Here is a 22,981-nt window from a genome sequence, read left to right on the forward strand (position 1 = left end):
ATCACACTGCCTAGGGACTTGATTAAAGCTCAGACTCTTTCAGCTTTTCATCCTACACCATATCTTTTAACTTCTTGACCGTTCTTGCCACTAACCACTGCCCGCCTTTGCACCTTGTTTGAAGTGCCGTGTCCCAAATCAGACACACAAATACACCATCTAAGTCCTTATCACTACCAACTAACAAAAAGATTAATTTATTAATTTTATGTGCAATGCTTTACGTATGACAAGTTTTCTTCTTGCAACAGTTTGTCACTGTTGACTCACATCTAGTTTGGACATTTTCAGACTTCCAAATTACAGAAGAGAGATCCTTTAGGGAGCTGCCCACAGACTGGGCAATTAATTATCCCTGCCTAAATGCCATCCTTCTCAGTGCCCCATGGAGCTGCATTCTATTTATTCCAACTAGTTTCTTCATCTTCTTGCGACATTTCTCCTTTCCATAAGCGCTGCCTGGAGCCAGGCTGGAGGGATGACACCATGACACACAAATCCCTTTGCTCCTGGAACACATAACGAATCATCAGGATAGAACAAGTTGGCTGGTTAGGAAGCAGCATCAGTACGAGAGCGCGGTCCTGCAGGACAGCACATCAGCATCAGAAAGGCTGGGATTGGGGCCACCCTCAATTTTAGGTGTAATTTTGAGTTTATTTGTGCACAAATGAGTTTACTTGTGCAAACACCCAAAGGCAACATCTTTCTGAGCGTGCTGCTCTGCAACAGAGTAAGTTACACGTTCACAGAGAACTACTCTTTATCAATCACTTAACTAAGGAAAGAGGCCAATACAATCTCTTTTCTTTCTCTTTCCCCACACAGTTCATTTTGTTCCTCCTGGAGGTAAAGAAATGAATTACAAATAGACTGGTAGGATGTCCCCTATCAGCACACAGAGGGGAAATATTTTTTAATTGTAAGTATGTTGCTAGGATGCACTTTGTTTTAACATATTCATTCTAACCATAGAATTAATCATTTGATGACACCAATAAACAGAAATAACAGAGCCAAATAAAGATATCTGCATTTTCATTTGCATGTATACTAACACGAATGTGACATACAGTAAAAATACTTGAACATCCCTGATTTTGTTGGTAGGCAGTACCTTTTCTGGTAGGCAGAAAAAAAACCCAAAACAGAAACCAACACATATTTAATTTTTAATAGTTACAAAGTTTGAATGTATTAATTTGGTAGCCTGCTCACATAATCCAGTAAGGAGAGTTTGTTCAAGTTTGTTCAAGGCTGTTATAGGATTTTTTTTTGTGTTGTCCAAGATCCAAACCAATGAAATTCAGATGAGGATTGAAATTGGCAGGAATCAACTATTTCTGCTATGAAAAAGGATAGTTTATGATAACAAATAGAAAAAAAATTGCATTATACCTTTTGATCTGACATAAGTTAGTATTCTCATTAGAAAAGTTTAAAAGTAGCCTATATTCTGCACTATCACAGGGAAAATTACATGGTGATCTAGGAAGAATAAGGTCATTTTCAATGTCCAGGTTATTTCTGCTTTTCCCCTGAGCAGAAAAATACCCATATACTCACATCCCCTATTCCGCATGTCACACATTTAACCTTTCAACTTTGAGTATCAGATACTGCAGTTGCTTTAGGCTGGCAGGAACTACTCACAGTCTATTCATTAAAGGAACGGGAAATTCCACAGAAATGCCTTTTATGGGAGTGCTGAAGGAGCAGTGGCTTACCTCACCACTTGCTTGACCACAAGAAATTCAGATATCCTCATACTAGGAATTTACACAGAGGCTCAGAAGGTCTACCAGGACTCGTGCTTCATGGATCCTCTTCAAACAAGCTCCTGCAGAAGCACAACCTAAAGACTCTTACTATATCAGCTTTGACTTTCTTCCTGATTTATATTGTTCAGCACAGAAAAAAACCACTATGTTTCCTTAAAGACCACGTCTCAGTGCAGAAGTAACATTTAAACCTGTTTTTAATAAGGACTGCTAGTTTCTCAGGCTCACCGCCCTCTCAAACCATAAGATTCCTGCATGCAAAGGCCACAAGTAGTGTTTGATTTCACACAAAGCAGACTGAGCCTTGAACATAGTGACAAAGGTGATTTCTACGACTTCCTGAGAGACCTCCCCACCCTGCGCACATGTAACATTTCCTGAGCTCAGTCACAGGTTTTGAGAGAGATTTCAGCTTTTTTTTCCCCATCAGTCTCTCAGAAGTAGCCTCATTTCACTCTCACAGTCATTTTGCACCAATTCTGCTCTGTTTTCCAGGCTATCAAGTTCTACTCCATCAAGTTCCATTCCAGTCTTCCCTGCTAGAGTTTCCTGACACACTCAATGGGACTAGCAAGGGTTGCCTTTCCTGCACAGTCCATGCGTGATTGAGAGCTGCCCCAATCCCAACAGCGCAGGATGGAGACCTCAAAGGCCTCATTCACCCAGACTCCACACACAACAAGATATTATTGGGAGCAGCTACAGCGATTTTACTACTTAGATATCCCTTCTGACTCTGAGTTCTGAGAGCAATGGGTGCAAAGGGACTCTTCAGCTCTAGCTCTACCTAAGTTTCGGAAAGCAAGGGCAGAGTAGGACACAGCCAGCAGGATCCTTGCTGCATTTAAGACTGCAATTTTATTATATTTATAAAATATTTTTATTAATGAATTCTTTTGCAAGCCACCGTTGGCAGCGGTTTCCATGGATTCTGACATTGGATATGCACAGCACAAAGGAATGCTGAAGAAGCTGGAGGGATCGGGAGCCTGTGTGTGCTACAACTTGCTCTCCTTGAGCAAGGCAGGAGGAATGGGGCACAAACATCTCAGGATGGAGACCCGCAAGAGCAGGTTGCCAAAAGGAGCAGAGTTCGGGTTACTTTTGTGCCCTGCCAGCCCACATCACCTCTCAGGAATGCACCAGGATAGTGGTGCTGGATGGAATACGCATCCCCATCCCCACGGTAGCCTCACCAGCAGTCCCACCATGCCCTCAGCTCTGGGTCACTTCTGCAGTGGGATGCAGGCATCGCCATCCCAGCCCTCAAAGACGTGCAAGAACTACATGGATTCCAAGGCTATAGCTCAGCTTTCGCTCCAGGGGAGGCATTAAACTGAGGATAAGCAGTAAAGACAACAGCACAAAGCACCGAGCGCAAGATGATGGCAGGCCATTATATTTCTTTCACGGCAAACCCGAGTTTACAGTTTGATATAATCTGCAAAAGGGGCTGCTGATTGCTCTAATTTTCGCCCCCAGCATCTCTAAGTGAGTGCTTGTTTTGACAACCACTTTCTGCCTGCGGAGAGAAACAACCTGGGGCCACCATCTCACATCACACCAACTAGGGAAAGGATGCACGAGAGGGGAGCACAGACCAAAATATCTTCAGGAAACTCCTCAGATTTGTCTGGCACCCCTCCCTAAAGAGGTAGGGTTGAGCACACAGAGCAGATCCCGTTTACCTCCCTCCAATGCAAGATTTGGGCCAGGGTTCCCATGTGTCTGGGTCAGGACTGTGCTCCTGCTCTCATCAGGGTTGGGGATCCAGGATATAGGACTGTAGATGGACATGGATCTAGGACTGTAGATGTCCCAGGCTTAAACAAACAATGCACCGCAGGCAGACTTTCTGATGGGAACTAACGGCGATTCTTTAATGAGATTTAAGAATTGCAACACTTGAAATTAAACCATGCTTAGAAATGTGAAAATTGAAAAGTGGTAACTGATGGGATTTACAGACAATTTCCTTCAAAAGTTGAAAGTTGTTATTACACACACTCCAAGTCCTTTCCCATGCTCTTAGAAATATCCCTCTTAACAGCTGACAACAAGAATGTATACACTTAAATTGAAAGATGATCAAGAAAGCTTCTGTTAAGACATTTTTAATGGAAGTAAAGACTCCCAATTATGGACTAGAGTCTGCAATAAATGACAGGACAGTTAATGATATCATGGTGGTGACAACAACTGTAAGACAGGAAACTGAATCCCAACTCAGTGACAAGAAAGTAAGAGCAAAACACACATTTTCCAGTATCTAGTGTAATGCAAGATATAAGATTATTTCAAACCAAAATTAGCACAGTTCAAAGGATTTTAGAGCTCAAAACACATTACAAAAGAGCCAGGTTGCAAGTATATTCCCAGCTAACCTTCACACTGTTGTGCATTTGTTGAATAACAGTAATGATTCTCAGATTTTTTTTTTTTTTTTTTAAGTTCTTGCAAGCCCTGTATTTCAAGTCCATATCTGTAAGGATATTCTTGCTGTAATATAAACGAACTGATCTATCTTTGTGTGTGTGTGTGGACTAGCATTTGCACATGCCCAGCTCACAAGGCATGGGCCTGCAATTTCTTTGCCTTCCCAGATATGTTAATCACTATTTTGTTCCCTCCACCCCTCTGGTTTATCGAAGTCCATAGCAAGGGCTAAGCTGCATACTTAACTAAAAGCTACCCAGTGTCAGCATCTTTATCGATACCATAAGTGGCCAACACAACTCATTGTATATGGCTGCATAACTTCAAAGGACTTCCCTTTACAAGTGCCAAATGGAAGCTGCTGTGCCTATCAAATACAAATCCATCAGTAATGTACTCTGTCCCATGTCAATAATTCAAATGAAATCTTTTCCACATGTGGGAATTATTATTTCTCTTACAGGAGTCCCAGAAGTTTATACTTCTAATATACTTAATACTAAAGGGAAGTATTTGAAAATTTCCTTTAAATGCTCACTGATAGCAAGATCTACCAGGAATTTCATGATCTTACAAACTCACTGAAGGAATTCGCATAGATAGCAAAATGCATAAGGAAACAATTTCTGTTTTGCTTCTACAGATCAAAATAAAAATGGGGAGTATGTGCATCAATTTGGACACAGTATGATAGGAAATAATCAGTCTCAAGATTCCTTCCTTCCCTCTTGTCAACCTTGGCCAAGTCAGGAGCTGCCCATTTCAAGCAGCAGAAACCCTTGATCCTTCTGCCTCTCTTCAGTGCAACAGACCAGGAGCAGCCTGCACCCTGCTCCCACAGCACAGGAAGATGCTGAAATCCTCCCACCGTCTCCATCACGCACTTTTCTTCTAACATTAAAAGTATTTCCAAGAGCAAATCAAGACTTTTGACACAGCAGCACCAGGACAGATGCAGCCCGAGGTGGAAAAGTCAACTCTTTCTCCAGCTCCACAGTCTTAGGCCAGGTGGTAAGGAAGCCCCTCAGCCTGCTCAGGTGCCACAGAACACCCTACAACAGCTTTCCTTTTACACATGTGAATGTGCCAAAACTTTAAAGAAAGAGGTCTCTTCGGAATAGATAAGATAGTGTTTGAAGGCTCTGAAGAAGCAGCAATTTGGAAGTTTATACAGGCTACCATTAACGGCATCATTCTGAAGCACAACTTGATTTACAAACTGATTTTGTCCAGATGCCATCTGGGTCCCTCTAAGAGTGCCTTTGTGGCTATTTGGCTATGAGAAAAGCTCAACGATTCACTCTCCAGACCACACAATAACCTGCCCTGTGCCAGGGCCTCTCCTGGGTACACTCTGCTCATTCATAGGCTCTGATAGGGACGTTCTATCAATATTTTTCCATTTAGCCCAAATTATTACTTCTCTTTTTTTTTTTTTTTTTTTTTTTTTCCAAATTATGAACAGTTTTAAAAGCTTTCTTGTTTTTCCCGGAAGCCTATGGTGCAAACTTAACTCAGCAGTTTATTCTACAATGGATTATAAATGCCATTTAGTGATGTGATGGACAATCCCGACTCCACAGTATAAAGATGATCTCAACGTCTTATTCCTCATTTTACTAATATGCTGGACACAGATCAGCTTTGTAAGAAGGCTGCTGTGTGCATTCTGATTCATAATTGTGAAGTTGTTTTCAAAAATTTAGAATTGCTGTTCACATTCCCAAATGAATCTATACTAGCAGTGCATTTTTTAACATTTATGAAAGCATGTTTATAACTACCATGCAGGGGTTCATGGGTCATATATTACTCCAAAAATCAAGACAAGATCATGTAGGTCACAAATTAAAGACTCCTCTTCCTTAATTGAGACAATATCCTCTGGAAATTATTCCAAGATTCACAGAAATTTCAAGTTCCTTCCGCAATAGGCTTTTTCTTAGCATATACAAATAAAAATAGTCTTGTTGACTGGAAGTGAGAGAAGGCATTGTTTGCTCAACAATTAGCTTTTTGTTCCCCTTCCAAAACAGATCAAAGGAAATGCTTTCAGACTGAGATCTAATGACCAGACATGAGGCATTGTACCTAACATTTGCATTTATTCACCACTTAAGAAGTAAGACGTACAGATGTAACTCCCAATCCTCGTGACCAAATAGCGTTAAAGGCAGATGTCAAGACACACTTTATAGATGCTCAATATAAAAAACTGTTTCCTTTTCAATCCAAGCACCTGACTCCCACCTGGACATTAATACAAGATCCAAACACCTCAGTGAAATGGAAAACAATGAGTGTCCTGAGTTGCCCCATGACCTGTGGACATCCCCAAGGACATGGACTACTCCTCAAGATGCTTCCTCTCTACTCACAAGAGGCTGTGCGATACCTCATGATGTCAGGCTCCCTCCTCCGAAATGCAGAGGGGTTGCTCTGCAGGCAGATTTCAGCAGCTATTAGCCCTGGGATAGAAATCTTGTGCATTTCTGGGCTCTGATCACTTCTGAGGCCACTCTTTATATCGACAGTGTAGACAGCACCAAGCATCAGCCCAGTCAATGAACAGCAACAGGCTCAATGCTCATTATCTCATTGACTCTTCATGGCCAACATTGAAAAATAACCTATTCTAAGTGAGATCTATTACTCGATACAGTCAGCTAGACAGTGTGGTCATTTAGGTCTAATGACATCAGACTTTAGTCCTCATATGGCCATGGTGAGCCCAACAGTGAACTTCTACTTCTCATTAACTGCAGAAATTGCTCTGCAGCTTCAGGCATTACTGTTCATCCTTTTTGCAGGAAACGATGGGACTGTTCAGCCGGAAGAAGGGCCATGGGAAGTCTCAAAGAAATGGAAGACAACAGGATGAATTTACCATGGGGTATGGCACATCAAAGACAGGTCACACTTTTGTACAAAGAAGGAGGAAGAGGATGTTCAACCCCACTCCAGCAAACAGCTAAAATATAATTCTCTAGGCGAAAACCAAAAAATCTCTTGAGCTGTTTTTAATTACAGCATAGTTTTGAAAATCTATACTTTTTGTTTTTCACGGCCTCTAAGAACAGTACAGCCTTTCTGGAAGGCTGTAGACCCAAGATAAACCATACATGAAAATTCTTCTTTTTGGAGCAAAAGTACAAAACATAGTCCTACTTTCTTCTCCCACTGAGCAGCAACCAACCACTCAAATCACTGAAGAATGCAATCTGCAATTTTCCTCTAGATGAAGAATATAGTGATTTTTTTGTACATATGCACCTTACTGTGGCTTTCCATGAGTATAATTAATATCTCTAATATAGCTAACAAAAGAAAATCTTTTTTAGAACACAAGCCAAAAAAAAAAAAAAAAAAAAACGGGATTTAAAGCTTAGCAAGCAGAGAGAGGAACAAAATGCAAAAGCAATTCCAACACTTAATGTCAGCCTACACATACACAACCCATAGATGTGTCTCTTGCTAGGAAATGTATTTATTTGGGTGATTATCTTCACACGATACTTATGCATTCTTCCAGAAGCATTCAGTAGCCACATTATGCACAGCTCAGTGAACCATTTTTATATATATATATATATATATGTATGTGGGTAGCTTTAAAAGATTCCAGAATTATATAAACAAGATGGGGAAATCAGGGCTTCCTGTCTGTGGGGAGAGAGAGAATAGACTTGACTGTGTATAGAGAACTTGGTCTGTCCCAGCTATTGTGTTTTACTTTAGAAGCATTAAAAAAGAGGCTTGCAGATGAAGTTAAAAATATCTTTTTGACTCAGAGGACAGATGTTGAAAGCATCAATGCTGCCTCTTTCCAGCAGATCTCAAAACCAACTTCCCTGTGCTGCTTAGTTACATAGCGAGATGCTGGGAGAAAGCAGTAAAGATAAAAAAGATGCAAAGGCATGTAGGTAGGAAAACAGGTGTAGCAGCAAGTTATTTTAAAAAAATGGTCAGTGATGGGGCTGAAGAGGGAATTTCTATAAGGAATGTAAAGCTGCACAACTCAGCAATCACAGAAGATCCATAAAGAAAAAGTGATGTGTCAGGAATAGCAGCTGCAAGCCCCAGAAGCACTTCTGACTCCTATGCTGCCAAGTGTTGCCTTTCCTGGGACTGGAAGCAGTTTGTGAGACTTAGAGACTATGCAAACGTCTTTTCGGTGCACTTCCAGGGACAGGGATGGACCACGCACCACCATGGCAAACTGGGTTCTGCTTCCTGCTGATAAGGAAGCATTAATCTCCTCCTACAATTTTATATAAAACCTTAATTACGACTGCATGCCTCCACAACAAACACATCACACAGTTTAATTCATGCACAAATATCAGCCCCTACCATTTTTTAATGCTGCTGAGTTTGTAATTAAGAGTCTGCATTATTCTGAAAGCAAAGTAGTAGGGCATGACCGAAGAACACAATCCTATCATTACTTCCTACAGGATTTTCTCAGGTCCAAGTAAAACCGGGAAAATTTACCAGATACAGTAAGGAGATCATCAGCATAGTCCTAGGTTTTATAGAGCTACAGCTGGCAAAGAAAACACTTTGTGAGCCTAAGCCAGTGAAAATAGCCAATAAAACACTTCATTCATAATCCTAGTGAATGTCCTGTTCCAGGTGTTGAGAAATCCATGTGCTTCTCCCCCTCATTTTAGTCATGACATTTTAAGGCGATCTATCGCTCTTCATTTTACACGCATATAGAGGGACAAAAGCTAAACACAACTATCAACCGTGCCTAATCCTTGGTGGCAGATTTTTGGACTGGATAATAAAGACATACAATATAGGATGTGTACCTGTTGACCATTCTGCCAACAGGGTCCTTTCCTTACCCAAAGGAGGACCCGTCCTCAGAATGGGAACCTTGAATAGTGACCTTAAGGTGCTCTAGACTTCCAGGCATGAGTGTTAGAGTTATCTAGTTTTTTTTTGCTAGAAGAACACAGAAGCAAAATTCAGTGGAAATCCCTTTTACGTTTACTTGGCTTCAGATTAATACATCTTACTTTAAATCTGAACATACCAGCTCTACCTACAGCACACAGACTAAAGGCTGCTGCCTCACTAGAATGTTAAGCTACGGTAGAAATCATATTTGGGGTTATTCTCACATTAAACTACATTTATTTTACTTCAGGATAGCAAATGCATTTCTAAGAGTTAACAGATAATATCAATCCTTCAGCAGTAATGACAACCCAAGCTTTATAATAATATGGTTTTCATCAAGCTAGAAAGGAAGCTGGAGTCACTAACAAACTGGTATTTTTTTCCTATCTCTGCTATATACAGTACAGCACTACAACTCTGCAGTAGAAACCAGAGAGAATGGCCTTGGCTTAAAATATGAAAGAACTCACTGATTAGGCAAGAGATTAATTTTCAAATCAGCAACATACGCAGAATAGGCAACTTATTCTATTTCTCCTGAACATCAAACAGTTTTTAAATTACAAAGTTATCATAGTAACTGCTCTTCTGGAAGACCCCAAGACAATAGTGAATACACTCTGCATCACACAAAGGTGAACTAAAATATGATTATTACTCTTCAATAATCAGCCTCAAAGTTCCTACATTTAAGAACGAACTTAAGTAGTGCCATTGGACAGGAGGGAAACGAGATGGATTGCTCTTGGTTAAATACATGTGATTTCATCCTGTCATATTCACAGTATTAAAGATAAGGTGGGTTTGGAATATCCTTATAGACAAAATGTTAAGTCAAAACACTTTGCCATCAGCAATGGCAATGGGGCAGGAAGTGTTCACTGTCAGAATTTAAGACAACAAAAGCCACTAAGCACAGAAAATAGCCCATTTTCAGAACAAAGTAATTCAATACAACAAAATCTGTAGTAAATACCTCTTTTGTGGAATTTGACTTGTCCTTGTATTTTCTCAGCAGAACAACAGACAAGAGTCAGGTGTTTAGGAGTGACAGACTTACCACAGGCTTAATTGCAACAGTCTATTGGAAAGACTGTTTCATTATGTGAAAAACAGTGTTTAAGTACTCTTCGTGCAAAGAAAAATCAATCAATCAATCAATCAAGAAAGTGTACTATGACCAGGGTATGACACCAAATGGTCACATATGTGGTTGGGTATATGGTGAAGTAGACTCTATATTATGAGAATTGCAAAACAGATTCTGTATAGACAGCTGCATTCCTCCAAGTTACTTAAAAGATGTTACATAAAACCCCAGTCAATGGTAGACAGATTGGAAGCAAAGGGGAAACACAAGCCAATTTAATTAAGTTCTTACCCAGGCTACAGTCTCGCCAACTTACCATATGCATAATGGCCAAATTTATTGGCCAAACAGACTGGGGCTCCACTGTCCAAGGAGCAGACTGGGAAAATACCAGCCTGCATCTCAAGGGCCTTCAAATCTAGAAGGTAACACTTAAAGGGTTTAAAAGAGAGAATAATAAGAGAACAGATGTGGTTATATCTAGTCAAACAGGAGAGATGATCACAGATCTCCATCTGCTTAGCCATAATCCATGCTGCTACTCCTACAACACAAAGAAACCAGGAGTGTTGCATTAAATCCTTGGGGGAAGCAACACAAAAGTGACACAAAGTGAAACAAAAATAAAGTCATAACCTTCAGGATGTGCCCACAGACCTGGACAAAAACCCAGACCAAAGCAGAGACTTTACCCTACGCAGTCTGGGAATGAGGTCTGCTGAGCATGAACACCTGGAGCAACATGGGCCTCACTACTGAGGCTGACAGTTTCTCTAAGACCTGAAGCAGGGTTTAACAAACATTTGCACAGCACTTCTCTGGAAAAACCACCATCTCCAACTGGCTTTAGCTTTGCAGTTAGGATCACTGTTTCTGGACAGTGGTAAAACCCAACTCCCTGGGTGCCAAGTACTTGAAATCACCGTCATCTGAAAGCTAAACCAGAAATAAAAAGTCTAATCCTTTGATGAGTAGAAAGCTGTTGTATTGATGACACTGCTTTGTGATACGCTTGGACCACTGAAGTCATTGTTTCACAGGCTTTAACATTACACTTTTCCCCCTCCCACTCCCCTCTTCCTCGTCTTGCCAAACATCATCAATACCTAATCTAGAATCACTGTTCAATAAAGGTTTTAATTCTCTAAGATTGACACCAATAATGGACTTCTGTTGATAGAAACTCCATCCCTGGATGCCATCAGCACAGGCACACTTCCGAGTAGCAGTAAATCTGACCATCTGCATCCCTAGAAATGGAGAGAAGGGACACTCAGTGCTCGTCAGAAATGTGTCGAGCCATGGGCATCCTGCTACAAGGACAATTGAAAAAGCAAAGATCAACATGCTGCCTAAAAATAAGGCAATTTAGAAATGCCACTTCCGTTGTCACAATTGATGTCACTGAAGTGTCACTTGGAGTTAATATTAGCTTAATCAAACCAATTATAGAGTACTTATGGTGTTTAATAGGCTCTTGGATTTGACTTTTGATATGAAAATCTGCATATTTATAATTTTTTCATGAATTTAAAACAGTTCAAAGTTCAGCTCGAAGAGCAAAGAGCCTTCAATGCATTTTAAGGAAAGGAATCTCTGCTGCTTAGCCAGACAACGATGTGCTCTCCTAGCTGCTGGGCCGGGCTTTGAAGCACAACTTAGCACAGTGACTTAGCAAGAAAGGCAGACCTGGTAGTCCCCCCTTTTACATGAGAAGTCTCACGGCCATGCAAAGAGGGTTCCATATGCATGTTGGGGGGTGTTTGCAGCCCCCGATCACCTAGAGATGGAGATAAGGTTTAGCCTAGGGAGAGGATGCTCTGGAGTCAGAGGTACTTCAAGTCTCCCACTCTTCTGCTGCAAAGACAAAGAAAACAGGGCAGAGTTTCCTCCTGTGACATCTATTTTCTCCTTTCTGAAAAGGAAGGCTAATGAAGAGTTTCATGTACACTTAATTGTCATAAGCAGCAGTTTAATCTCCATATGCAGCGCTCATAGTCTAAACACAAAGAAGATATGTAGATCCTTACAGAAATAAAGTGCCGTGGCATAAAATAGGCAGGAGGGAAGGACTGTTATCTTACTTATCCAAACAAGAAAACACATGTTTGGGATAGCGGGCATCTTGAGGAAAGGTCAGAGCAAAGTAACTATAGGGTCAGGAAAGCAGCTTCACACTGCAATAAAGATTATTTTATTTAAATGCAGACTCACAATGCATACAGGTAGCAAGTCATGTTTTCTTTACCTCAGCTCCAATGGCAACTCCCTCCCTCGCCACCTGGCTTTTCAGGCAGCCCAACGGCACAGGGTTTGAAAGGGAGAGGGATACAAAGAGCTACCTGGCACATTTTCCCCCTCCAGCCCTTTCCACATACACCCCACCTCTAAGCCATGCTCTGTCCCATGATGAACATGGGAACCCTCATCCCCTCTTTGACCTGCCCACAGAGTTTAAGACCTGGCCCTCAAGCCTCTCCTCAAGCCCACATGCCCATGGAGAGGAAAAACCACCGTTTCAGAAAGAAGGAAAAAAAAAACCCTCAGCATTTTTAAAGGAATGAATATTTTGAATATTTGCAGCAGTCCTCAGGGAGACAAATGAACACATTGTTCACGGATAACGTGGACAGGGATATACAATAAGGGCATTTATTGCACGGACGTTTATAGGCTACGTATGGTTTATAGCATAATTAATCAGTAGCCATCTCCCCTCCTGTACACAAAAGGTCTCCTGTCTTTCCAGGCATATTCAATAAGCAACTAATTTATATGCTTCTGTAATCTCCGTAATTCTCTCTCACGGTGGAAGATGCTGGGGAGAGCAATCCCAGCTGCTCCCTATCGACTCAAAAGGTATTAAAAGTGCTGCCCTATCCATTGTACTTGTGTTTTCAATTCCTACAGCCTCCAGCACAGATTCAAGTCACTTGCCATGTAATATGCACATATAACAAAAAAAATTTTAAAAAATCAAAGATGGTGGCAAAATACATCAGAGAAATACTGCTCAGCTCTCCCCAAGGTTGCTATACCTTTCTGCATCCAAATCCGACCCTTTTAAGGGAACAAATTTAGAATCACAGTTCAAAAAGAACGGGCCCTTCTTTTGAGACTGGTCAACCAGAAATCAGAGGAAACACACATTTATGGCAATGGAAATGCAATATACTAATTTGAGGAGTTTTTCTACCCACCAGCATTCTCGGCTTCACTATCAACAGAAAACAGAATTTTCTCTGGTGTAGGGCCTCTCTCTGCAATTATAGCACCACATTCACAATTCCTTACTCTGTATTTACAAGCCTGCTTTGTTGTGGTGCAGAGTTTCATCGATTGCAATCAGCGTGGGTGTTTGGAGGGTGAGCTGCGAGATTCCTGCTCCTCCCCCTCATATCAGCACGCTTGAGATTATCATAAACTACTACAGAAAGGATCCTAAAGACAGACTGGTAAAATGCCACACAAGACCATAGAAAACTCATCATAAAGGATAAAGTTTTCTCCTAACAGAAAGTTCAAGGAACACATTCACATGATTTATTGGCTATAGTAGAAAAAAAAAATGCAGCTTATTTGCCATTTTGTAAATCCTATTTTAATGAGACAGAATATACTGAAGTATTCACTGAAACGTGCCTTTAAATTCAGTTAAAGGAGAGCTCACTGGAGTCGGAAAAAGAGAAGACTTATGCATCACATAACAGTGGTATGCATATCCAAAAGAAAAAGAATTCCTCACATTTTGGACATAACCTTTTCTGAAAAATTAAGCAAAAGAAAGAAGAAAAGGAAAGGAATTTTAAAACGTATTCAGATTCTTTTTTAATATATATATATTGCTCTATATCAACATATAATCAACCCTGCTTCACAGGCAATCTTCAAAAAAGGCTAGTGTTTCAGAAAATTAAAATCTCTTTTTTAAGTGGACAAAATTATAATGATGTAATTCCAAGAGAAGTCAAATTATGGCTTGTCATGCACTGCAGCCTCCCAGCATCTATTTTGTTCCGTTCTCATGGCTGCCTCACAAAGCATCTCATTTTATACTAGGGCGTACCTTAAGTTCAGAATGGATCACTATATAAAAAGGAATCCCATAAATGTTGTTCTTTATCTAGAAGGCATTAAATGCTCACATCATGAAGGTATAAAAATCCTACGTTCACTAAAGAACATTAATGAGCAATCATGCCTTCAATTTTTATAATTTTGTATGTATTTTATGTACCAAATGCCTGCACATACAGCTTCCTTCAAATAGCTATGTAAATTTTAATCAGTGCATAATCTGCAATCACACCAACATTTCAGCTCAGTCCTCAGCAACTAATGAGTTAAAGATGATAAATGCCATTAACAAAGGGAAGAAGATCTTTCCTTTGTTTCCTAAAGAATGCGGAACTCAGGCTTAACAGTCAGGGAAGTTGCTTAAGAACACAATTTATTCTCTAATTTTAGTTATTTTGCTACCCTAAGAAAAGTTTCAACCATTTAGAGGACAATAATAATATAAAACTCATACTAAAATTACTGCTTCCAATTACTGATTGCATCTTTGTGTGCATTTCCCCTATGTGATATTAAGGCCACTCAACACATATCGATACAGACTTTCTTCCTTACACTGACTCTTACAAGGGCAAAGGAGAATTTTCTATAAATTGCAATCATACTCATGCATTAAGCATTAAAACACCAAATATTACACATCTGGGCTGCATTTTCTACATAAAATATGCCATAGATAATGTAAATGCGACCAGAATAGGCCACTGACACAAGGTAATCAAGAAGTGTCCAGGGCTTGTTAGCTTTGTATTAACAAATGATGGATAAATTCTAAAACATACAGCTCAATCCTATTGTCTGAAGTTATGCTGATTAATGTTTGGCTCTAGGATAATTCCATCAGCATTAATTGCTCAGAGCCAGGAGAAAAGGAAGCGCTTCGCTTTAACACCAGTTGTAGCATCACACAAGGATTAAGAAAAAGCAGGGCTGAATGACATGAATACACGATATATATTAAAAACAACAACAAAAACCTCCAGAATTTACTAAACAGGTTTTAAGTTAGCAAATTAGCAACATAAAACATTTACTTTAGTACCCAATTAAAAGCAGAAGGTGTTTTATTGTTCTGCAGAATCTGCCAGTTACAAGCATTATTGACCTCTTCTGTAACGAGGGGCAAATGTTCTCCCTTTTTCAGCAAGCAAAACTATCAGCAGTAAAATATAGCAAGTTTTTTCCATGATTTTTTTTTTTTTTTTTTTTTTTTTTTTTTTTTTTTTGGTCTATTTAAAAGGAGTTTTTTTTTTTTTTTTAAGACTAGGCATAATTACTTAATCTGTATATATCTTTTTAAATGTGTGCATTTTTCTTTAAAGTCTAATGGATGCTAGGATAATGCTGAAATTCTATCAGAAAGAGATAAGAGTAATAATCAATACACTAAAAAGAGACAATTATCTGCCCAGAGGCAAAATAAAAGCCAAACCGCATATTTTATCCTACACCTTTACATAAACATTTTTAAGCTCTACGTACAGTTTACTTACAGCGACCAAAATAATCAACAGACAAATAGAGAGGGAAAGCTCGTTTATAAATATTCATGTTTTAAAGATATGCCTGGTCATCGAAATTAATATGGCCCTTCATTCCTAAAAATTAACACAGTCCAGGAACGACCACGGTACCATTTTAAAGGAAGCGCCTGGTGCACAATCGCAAGGAAAGCATCTCAGAACACAACAAGAGCTCAACATCAGAAGCATTTTTAAGCATATAATAAGTCAAATTTTAATTGAAATTTGCAAATCATTTTGGGGAAAGAGTGGCCCATCCACCCCCAAGACTGCCTTCTAAAATTACATGAACTGCCTTACAGAACTCTTCTAGGTGGCAGCGGGGAACACAGTTCGCATCCCTGTTTTTTCTATCTCTCTGATGCATCTTTATGCTTCTGAAAACACAGATGCAATTCAGCTTTCGGCTGCATTACTGCCGGAAACACAACAGAAATTAGCCTTGCCTATATCGCGCAGCATCGCTCATAGCCAGAGACTAATGCACACATAGAAATAGGAGAAAAAAGGCAGAGGTAACTGTTCCACCCGTACCCTTTAAATGGGTTGTATTATTTCTCTACACATTTCTAAACTTTTAACCGTAATACTCATGTGGTGTTGGACACTGAGCAAGATTCAGAGCCGAGAGCAGGATTTTTCCCCTCTGCATCCATGACAAGCTAGCTTACAGTATACCTATGCACTTAATTGCATGCAGCTAGGCTATACTGTAACACAAGCGCATACAAGGACAGACGTTCACGTCTCCTATTTGCTTGAAGGCAACGCTAAACCTGCCTAATACACGCGTTAACGTCCCAATACAGAACCACTAATGAAGATTTTTCCTATATGACTGCTAATATCACTATTAGCATGTTAGAAAATTTAAAATCTATCAGCATTTCAGAAGAGCAATCTGCAATAAAACGAAGCTACAGTGAAGCACAGAACGTATTTTAAGCCCTCCTGGCACACCCCACCCTCGCCAAGTTAAACGCAGCGCGCTACAGAAAGAGCGCGTGGCCGCAGCTATTCGGAGCCAGCACCATGAAGATACTCAATTAAAACCTGAAAAGCACCACCTCAAAAAAGGGGACGTGGCAATCACATTTTCCACGGGCGGGCAGACCGCACGCCAAGCGCCGCACGCTCCCGCGAGCTGCAACCTTCCTCACTCAGAAGCAAATAAATGAAGAAACGCCAAAATCCGCGGCTGCGAGCCGGAGCAAGCGCTTACCTTCTATTTATTCCTGCAAGGAAAGGAGAGGCCAACAAAAGGACCACCTCGACGGCAGCTGCCTCTGCAAAGAGCGCAGGGTGGCTCGTTCATTCCCCGCCGGCACTCGCGGGGTCTCCGGTGCCCCTTTTCCAGGCACGACAACGTGCGGACACCCCCGGCGCACCGCGGCAGTAGCCAGGAGACAGAGGTGCTTAAATGAGAAAACCGCTGCCAGAGGAAATAAACGGGAACCACAGCGACCCCCTCGACCCCGGCAGCTATCAAATCCGGGAAGATATAGCGCACATCTGTTTTACGAGGCCCCCCGGGAGCGCCAACTCCAGCTACTTACCCTGTCTGCATTATTAATAGATGTTAATGGCTCCATTATAGCGAAGAGGAGCCTCTTCCTCTTTAGAATATGGAAATTCCAAGTTAAAAAATAAATAAAGCAACACAACAAAAAGGAGATGAGGCAGCAGACAGCTCCTTCGAACTGCAGAACTGCCTCCTCCTCCTCCTCCCTGCCTTCCTCACCAGCCTCGATATACTGATTTGGTAGCCAAAAATCGATTCAAGACAATAAACAACTGCAATAAAGCAAAAGGGCAGACAAAGACTTCCTGACATAAGGCAATTCCTGAATGTACGATTTGCTTTTTAATGAGGTTCCGAGAAATTCCGGTTAGAACCCTATATATAAAAAACACAAGCAACGTACAGTAAGGAACAGAATTAGCCCACAGCATTGACGGGGCGCTAGCATTACGCTTCTTGCTTATGCAACTGCAAGGATTCATTTCTTCAGCCAAAGTTATCTGTCACCTCATAAAGTATCATTCAGGCTGACTCGATGACAAAGTATCCTATGTCAAGGCTTTGATTTAGCTGATGAATAAAAGAACGTGATCCTAACGTATCCCTAGGCTGTGTTTCTGCTAACGCATGGATTTCCTCGGGGTCCATTCACCCTTAAGGTAGGTGCACTGCAGTCATCCACCAAAGTGCCAGGAGCCCCCTCCACAAAAAGATATCGACCTATTTTAATCTGATCCATGTGTAAACGCTACGGAACTACCCCTGGGAATAACGTGAACTGGAGATATGTTTTTAACCCTTTGATAGGGTTAGGGAGGAGGAACAGCTCACATTAATACTAAGCATATTCTAGAAGAAGGTTCAAGAGTACAGTTTAACATCTGTGTTTAGCAGTCCAGTTACAAGTCATGTGAAGTGTTTCAGTTGCTCAAAGACACATTCATATCCCTCTTTGCAGCTCAGCCCTGCAATCAGTACAAACTTGTGGTTAATTCCGGCCAGCAGCTTTCAGGACCATTTTATTTTATTTTTAAACTGCATGCTTATTTTATTTTTCAGCTGCATGCTGAAATAGGACACCTCACCCAGGCAGCTTTCACATGGAAAAGGAAAAGATACACCATTTTTAAAATCAAATTTAAAACAGCCAAAGGTCTGAAACACAGGGGGAATAAAAAAAACCTGCTATATTTCAAGATAATGCACAGAATTAACTGCACGAGGAGATTTTTTGCACACATGGGGTAGGTAGGGGAACAAGAAGGTGGCAGGCAGCCCCTTCCCGCGCTGCAGCCGCTCGCTGCCGGTGCGCAGGGAACGTGCCGGTGATTCCCGCAAGGCAAAGGCAGCCCCTGGGCTCGGCAGCACCGCCGGCACCGCGGCCGGCGCCGATGGGATCATCTTCATTGCGCGCCCGCTCCCTAATTATTTACCCAGATCGAGCCTGACTGCTGGAAAATTAGCTCTCTACAGGCGGTAACGGAGCTGAAAGGTTCTTTTTTACCCAAGAAATGATGGGCCGGCCTCTCGCAGCACACGAGCCAGTGCACGGTTGTAAGGAAATGGCATAAGATGCAAATTTACGAGTGGAGGTCGCCTCTTCCCAGAGAAAGAGGAAATAAAAAATTTTGAAGACATGAAAACAGACATCTATTTACACTAACATATACAAAACTGTCCAGATTCCTGGGCTTAAAATTTAATTAAAATCAGAAGAAAGATGACATGTTTAGGTCATATTCTCTTTTCACTATGTCACATGCTCCGTCCAGCTTGTTTTGTCCCCATAAATTAATTCACACTTTTCACTTAGACAAATATTTTTACTTCTTACCAGTTACTGCAGGGATATTACATGCTAGTTCTGATATCTAAGGTAAGGAGGGAGGAGAAAAAAAAAAAGGAGAAAAAAAAAAAAAGGCTAGCCACCAAACCAGTGTTTTAAGTCTTAAATTGGTTTAAGTGGGGAACAAGAGGGAAGCATAAAAAGTATATTTTTAAGCTCAATATACTCCTATAGCCTATAACAATCTAAAAGCAACAGTGAGTACATTTTAATTTTCTACTTAATTTTAAAGAAAGTGAATAAAATTGCCACACCAACACAGGCACTCTTAAATGAACAGCTCTTAAATTATTTTCCAATTAGCAGACTGTCACTATGAGTCAGTTCGTTGTACTGCACACATATATAGAGGCGCATATACTTTTAATATATTTTAATACACACACAGGTCCAATTCTGGTCATGTATAAGTCAGTACAAATTTTAGTGCTAAGCAGCACAAACTTACCATTTGGGCCATTCGGAGCATTAAACACACAAGGTATTATATTAAAAACAATGCAGGGATATAAATCAGATATGCTGAATTGGATACCGATGAGCTTTGAGATTTAATATTAAAGAAAAAAAGAGGAAAAAAAGTAAGAGAAAAACCACCACAGATGGATTCCTGGCTGCATCTCCTTGCTTGCTGCAACTGCAGCTGGTTCAGCACCTTGGGTCTTGCTGAAGCCTTGAAGCGCGCGGCCGCTCGGACCGCGGGTGCCGCTGCTCCGGGCACGGAGCGTGGGCGCTGTGACCCACCTGACTGCAGAACAAAGAGCGTTTTCCCGGCGGGCGGGCAAACGATGCTCCTTATGCTCCTTCTGCAGGGATGCTGGAGCCCCACCCTTCGGTGCTCACAAACACCTTCTTCCCGCATCTCCCTGCCTCCCACTTGCACAGCCAGCCATGTTCTTGGGAACGGTAAAAATATTAGCAATTCTCACCTATATTTGTACTCTACCTTTTTTTTTTATTATTTTAAAAATTCCCTGTGTGTTTTTTCATCAGGAACTGAAAGGGGATGTATATGTAGCTGCGTTCCCTGCAGTTCTGCATTAGGGACTTTTCCGAGGTGGGAACATCGGTGCCCTGCACCAGCATGCAGAGCCAGGGGAGGTGAGGCAAGGAGCCCCACTCGTGCATGTGGATGCTACTCTATCGGGAAGCTAAGAGGAAAAGGCACAGCCTCTGGAAGCCAGTTTGGGAACAGGCCCATCGTGGATCATCCTCCAGGATGGAGGGAAAAGAAAAATGCTCCAAGATAAACGGAGAAACAAGACGGAAAGTCCAGGGTCTGGTTTATTTTTTCACGGCAGTAACTTCCCTTTCACCCAGCTCCCCCAGGAGGACCCAGGCTCGTGCAGTGGGGCTAGATACACTTGTGGCAGCATCAGTTCCCCAAGCTGACTTGGAAAGTCACGTACTCCCCATCTCATCCCCTTTCCAACACTGCAATGCGCTCCCGATCAAAGACTCTGTGCCCCCTCCTGAAACGGAGATAAAGCTGTAGGACACCTAGAAGCATGCTGTATTTTTGGCAGATTTATATAAACCAGGTGCACTCCTGATGATCTATTTATAACAAAGCAACACACAGAGAACGTGAGAACTGATACCTGCAGAAACCAAACCACCTCCCTCCTGCTGCCAGTCAGTTTTCTGTTCCCAAAAGTCTGAAATATGGCAAACATTACACTCCTACCACCACCCCCAAGACCTTTTTTCACAAGCAACAACTTGGTCATGGTCTTTGCTGCTCTGTGCCAGCAGGATAGCTGCAGGCAGCTTGACGGCCTAGGGTAGAAAGCCTTTCTTCCAGATTTAAGTTACACTTTGACCTAACAGAAGCCCTAAGGATGGCACTTCCAATTCCCCCCATTTTCCAGACTGGGCAGGGTTAAAGAGACCACTTGACTTGGTCTGGATTTCTTTTGCAAGCAGGAGATACAGTCAGAGTCTTTTCCATTTCCCTGACAAAGCACATCTGCCTAACATGCCTTCCAACCCCTAACCCAGTGAGGCAAAATGATTTAAGAACCAGTTTCACCATGAGCTTAGGAAAAGTTTGGGTTTTTTTTTAATCAAAAACCTTTTTTTTCTAGCCATTATTTGATATGCTTGATCATTATTCAATACTTTCAGTCACAGTGCGACAGCCACATGCCAATCTCCAAGGCACATTGTGGTGCTCTTGGGCTACAGAGAGATGCTGTGTCATACAGGATGAAAACAACTGCTCCTTTGGTGTGCCGGAACCACAGATAACACCCCTTTAAGTTTTAGTTACACATATGTGAAATATATTTATATATATTTACAGTTAAACTTCTTGTCTACCCAAAAATAGCATATATATACACACACACGTAAATATACTTGTATGTATCTGTCAATAGATATATGCCTCCTCCAGTAATATAACATTATATTACTGACCAGCAATTGCTCTGGCTATCATTTGAACTAGGTTATCATTTTGAACTAGGCCATAAATGCAGCACATGCAAGATACCTGCTGAAGCTTTCTACTGTCACTTCCCTTTCCAGGCACGTGTTCTCCGAGATGCCTGCTCCTACGGAGCCTGACCTTGCCTCCGTGCCTCTTCTGGGAAGCACCCAAGGTGGGAGCTCTTGCACCATCTGTTATTAGCAGCACCGCTGCAATGGGATGCTGCCAATCGAAGCGACAGCACCGAGATCTGCAGCAGACACAGCTAGAGAAGAGCAAGGTGAGCAATGAAAGGAAATGAGCAAGACTGGGATGTCAACTGAGAAACACACAGGCAGCAGATTGCACAACACATTACTGCTTGGTAGGGGCTGACAGTGAATAGCAAAGGCCTCAACACGTTGCACAAAAGAGCAGATCAGTGACTTCCTATGGCACTTAGGTGCAGTTAACGAAAACACATCTGCAGGAAGACCAGGCGGTCTCCAGAGCACCAGCGTTGCATCAACGTACGCAAGAAGATAAAAAAGAAAATGAAAGAGGGGTACAGAACAGCACAGTCCCCAGACTGAATAAGCATGCGAGTGCTCAATACTTCTGACAGATATTAATGCTGAGCTTGTGCAGGTACTTATCCACTGCAGCATTCCCTCCACCCAGCCACTGCATGTGCTGAAACCAAGGCAAAGACCAGCAGGCTCTAACGGAGCAGCATCAAGCCCCCTCTTCAACCCCCTCCTGCAGCTGTGTGCTCAAGGCACACTTAATTAAGCTCCTGGGGTCATGCAAAGCCCAACTCCCAGTGCAAGGGTGAAGGTGCTGCTTTAGGTCTTTGACAGTTGCTCCCTCCCCACCTTCTTCCCTTCCTTTGAAATCCCTTTCCTACTTAAAAACGCCTGCCAGCCCTGCAAGCCGTTTCCCAACCATGCCCAATCCTCCTGCCACTCTGTCAGGAGCACCAGGCTGTCTTTTGCAGTCTGCAGCGACGACAGATGACGGCCTCCGTAATCCAGCAAGTGATGCTGTCCAGGGGCTGCAGCCAGACCCACACGGCGCCTCCCCACCAGGCACATCGTGCAGGGGAGAGGGCACCAGGCAGAGCTGCAAGCGCCAGCAGCTCCCCGCTTGTTTGCTCCAAGCAGTGCCAGCTAAGCCCCCTTTGCTGCCTATGAGGCACAGGGTGCCTCTCAACCACTTCTCTGGATGCTAGACAGCGCCTTCATTTAAAATGGAGAAAGAGGTAAAAAACAAAAAATAATTTAAAAAATAATTTCCACCCCAAAAGGAGGTGTTTATTGCGTGTAGCACCTAGTACAAGCTATTTCAGCAGGCTTGAACACCAACAGCCACCTGGTTAGTGC

The sequence above is a fragment of the Nothoprocta perdicaria genome, unplaced genomic scaffold (assembly GCF_003342845.1).
Source record: "Nothoprocta perdicaria isolate Ctin4 unplaced genomic scaffold, notPer1 scaffold_40, whole genome shotgun sequence".
Lineage (NCBI taxonomy): Eukaryota > Metazoa > Chordata > Aves > Tinamiformes > Tinamidae > Nothoprocta > Nothoprocta perdicaria.